The sequence below is a fragment of the Vitis vinifera genome, chromosome 5 (genome assembly GCF_030704535.1).
Source record: "Vitis vinifera cultivar Pinot Noir 40024 chromosome 5, ASM3070453v1".
Taxonomy (NCBI): Eukaryota; Viridiplantae; Streptophyta; class Magnoliopsida; order Vitales; family Vitaceae; genus Vitis; species Vitis vinifera.
Window position 1 is genome coordinate 25,839,521 of NC_081809.1, and position 3,843 is coordinate 25,843,363.

Here is a 3,843-nt window from a genome sequence, read left to right on the forward strand (position 1 = left end):
ATAGTTGTATTGACTTTTAAAATTTTTGTTTTTAAGTTAACTTATACAAATTTTGATATTAGAATTTTATTCTATAAATTAATTATGGTAAATTGACACTAATATTAATGACATAAAGTTGCTACATTAAGGTTTTTTTAAAAAAAATTGGATATAAATAAAATAAATCCTAATAATTTTTTTTTTATTATTTGATATTAATTTTTTTTATAGTTTGTATCAATACAATCTATTTTCATAAACTATTTTTCATTTTTATTAAATTAGAAATTATCTTATATTTCATTTAAAAATAATTTGTTAATTTATGTGTGGACCACAAAAAAGTGCCCTATTTTGAGCACTTGTTCGGGCCTTGGACCACATTTATTGGGTTTAACCCATTATTTGAGAAGGTTTTATAGTTAATGAATATAAATTTGAAATTATTTAACTAAAATGAAATAAATTAATATTTAAATTAATTTAATGATGATTAGACTCACAATAAAACTAAATGCAATAAGAATATTTATAAAAATTTTCTAATATTTATGGGAAATAAGCTCATTCTATTAAATTAGTTTTTTTTTTTTAAAATATCAATATTCAAATTAAACCAACATCAACCTAAAATATCAAATAATTAAACAATATAAATTCATTATGAGTTCAATATATAAAAATTATTATTGGAAGATGAAATAAAGAATACTATTTTTAATTTATTGAAAAAGGACATGCGTGGTATTTTAGAATTTGTTATAAAGTCCAAAGAGAAAAGAAGGGACGAAAAAGACATATTTCATACTTCAATAAGCCTTTACCATTTTCTTTACTGAAAACCCTAAATTTTCACTCTCCATTGAAAACCCTAACTTTTGGAAGACAAGAAAGAAGGGAGAGAGCCACCGTTTTTAGAGAGAAAGAAGAGAAGAGAGAAAAACACAGGTTTTTCTCATCATGCCCAGATTTCATCAAAGGTCCGATCCCACTTCGTCCGTGGTCCGATCGAGCTAAAATTTGGAGGAGAGTTTCATGACTCATTTATCTTCAATATGAACGGTGAAGATCGGATTTGGAGTTTCGGAAAGTCATTAGAAAGAAAGAGGAGAAGAGAGAAAAACGCAGGTTTTTCTCATCATGCTCAGATTTCATCAAATGTCTGATCCCGCTTCGTCCGTGGTCCAATCGAGTTGAAATTTGGAGGAAAGGTTCGTGGCTCATGTATCTTCAATATGAACGATGGAGATCGGATTTGGAGTTTTGAACAGTCATTACAGAGAAAGAGGAGAAGAGAGAAAAACGCAAATTTTTTTCATCATGCCCTAATTTTATCAAAGGTCTGATGCAGCTTTGTCCATGGTCTGATCGAGCTGAAATTTGAAGGAGAGGTTCACAGCTCATTAATCTTCAATTTGAACGGTGAAGATCGGATTTAGAGTTTTGGAAAGTCATCTTTCTTGTTTTGGTGGGCTTTTCTCTCCGGACTGTTTTGATCATTAGCTTTGATCGAGGTCAATTCGTAGTCCGATTGAGTTGCAATTTTGGGAGCACATTCAGGACACATTGATCTTCATTCTAACAGTGGAGATTGGATTTGGAGTTTGGAAAAATGGTATTTCAGTCCAAGAACAGTGGTTATGTTTAGTGAGATCTCTCCATTATTCTGGATTTAATTTTGGATTTATCTAGTGTTTATCTTATAGTGATTTACTATTTTTGATATAAATCAAATTTGTTTACTTTTCATGTCACCTGCTTTGCTAACTAACAAATTAGAGCAGTTTCTTCTTTTATTTAATCAACCAGATGAAGATCTTAATTGGTTCAAATTATAGATATTCTCAATCAATTGATAAATTATAGATATATTGCATCCACCAAGTGTTCGATGCTTAGTCCATGAGAAGCCAAGTGCTTAAATCAATTGTTTAGCTTATTATTTTTATTATTAGTTTTATTATTTCTTCCCTTAAAGGCATTCTTGAAGAGCTTGGGAAGTTCATGGGAGGTAATAAAGTCACTGAACTTTTGAGTTAGTTTGAAGTGCTTGATTCAAATCCATCACCATGATGACTTAGATTCTTATTTTATTCTTGTAAAAAAAAAAAAAAAAACTTCATTTTGACACTTTTTTAATCATATATTCTCAATTATATGATAAGTAAAAATAGTAATTCCATTAATATTTTATATTTTAATATTTTGCATAACCTACCATGCATGAATTACCTCATGTTTTATTGATTTCACAAGTTGGTTTGAGTTTTTGTGGTTTGATTTCATTTGGTTCAAGTTGTACCTTGTTATTTTGGAGCTGGTTTTGGGAGTGAAAAATGGTGATTCGTTGAAGAGAAGAGAGATTGGGATTTTTCTTTTAGGAGAGTAGAAGTGTGAAGAAAGGGTGAGAATTTTCTAGGTAAGAGGAAACAAGAGAACAAGGGTTGTTCAATTAAAGATTTTTGATAGAGGGAGAGAAGAAAATTGAGGGAAGAAGCTGTGAGAGAAGGAGAGTTGTTTTGGGTGCTAGGCAAAAGGCAAGAAGTGAGGGTTGTTCGGTTAGATATCTTTGATAAAAAGAGTGAAGAAAAGGAGAGATGGAGTTGTGAGAGAAAGAAAGATAGAGAGGAAGACATATGAAGACTATGTTAATTTGTTAATGGAAAGATTGAGGGAAATGTTGAAAGAGGAAAAAAAGAAGGAAAGAAAATATAAGATTGTTTGGTTGTTCATGGAAAGCTTGAGGGAAATGGGAGAAAGAGGAAAAAGAGAAGGAAAAAAAATGTAAGATTGCTTGGTTGTCCATGGGAAAATTATTAAATTTAAGATGAATGCATATTTCCTACCTCTATTCAATGAAAATTGAGAGGAAAATCTTTAGACATCTTTTCTACTTTTTTCCTTAATATTTTTTTCTTACATTTTCCCATAATATATAAAATTTCCCTTTGAAACTTTATTTACGTTTTGTTCTTTGGATTATATATTTGATTTTTTGTTTTTTAGGTAGAAGAATGATGAATAAAATATATTTTATTGGAGAAAATCAACTAATAATGCTCTTTACAGTTTAGTTCGTGGTAAATAACTCAAAACCCCATTTAGAAATTTATTTTTCTATTGCTCTTGAATCACCTAAACTAAAATAAAAAAAGAAAAGAAAAGAAAGAACTAGTGTTTTTTCTATTGTTTAATTTTCTCAAAATTTTCTACTTTTCATTTTATATTGGTTCTTGTGTTTTTTTTTCCTTTAAGATTTTTGTGAGAGTTTTAGTTTGAATTGCACTTTTTGGTTTTTGCATTTATAATTGAGAGATTTTTTATTCTCCTTGTATTTGTTTATAGGTTTCAAAGGAAATTGGTTGGCCAAAAGACAAGAAATCATAATGTTGAAGGAGGTAGTGATGCCGAAAACCATGAAGATTACATCAAAGTCATTTGGAGGATGATCTTATTTTTTTTATAGAATATAGTTCTTAATAGTTGTTGCACTAATATTTGTTCTTTTGTAGAATTAGAAATTGTTATTGAAATATTTTGATATAATTAACAAATTTGTATGTAATTATTGTATGTAAGTATGAAGTTACATTAATGGTTTGAATTGTATATCAATATTTGAAACTATTTTTATTAGTAAAATTTAGTTTAATTTTGGGGCTTTTTTAATTTTTATTTAATTGTATAGGAAATCATTATTTTAATAATAGGATATAAAATAATGTGTCATGGATAAAATCTATTAAATATGACACTTCTATAAATGTCAAGATTGCTTATTTCATAAAAATGATATCACTAGAAAATGTTTAAAGTTGACGCTTCTTACGAGTGTCGTTGTTAACATTATCCAAAGATGAT

At 28.4% G+C, this 3,843-nt stretch overlaps 1 long non-coding RNA gene across 1 annotated transcript; it reads left to right on the forward strand.

Annotated features, from left to right (window-relative positions):
- Positions 1-802: 802 nt before the first annotated feature.
- Positions 803-3,583, forward strand: LOC109122576 (uncharacterized). The gene is made up of 2 exons (XR_002030057.2): positions 803-1,597; positions 3,328-3,583. It is a non-coding gene; the product is annotated as an uncharacterized LOC109122576 (long non-coding RNA).
- Positions 3,584-3,843: the final 260 nt, after the last annotated feature.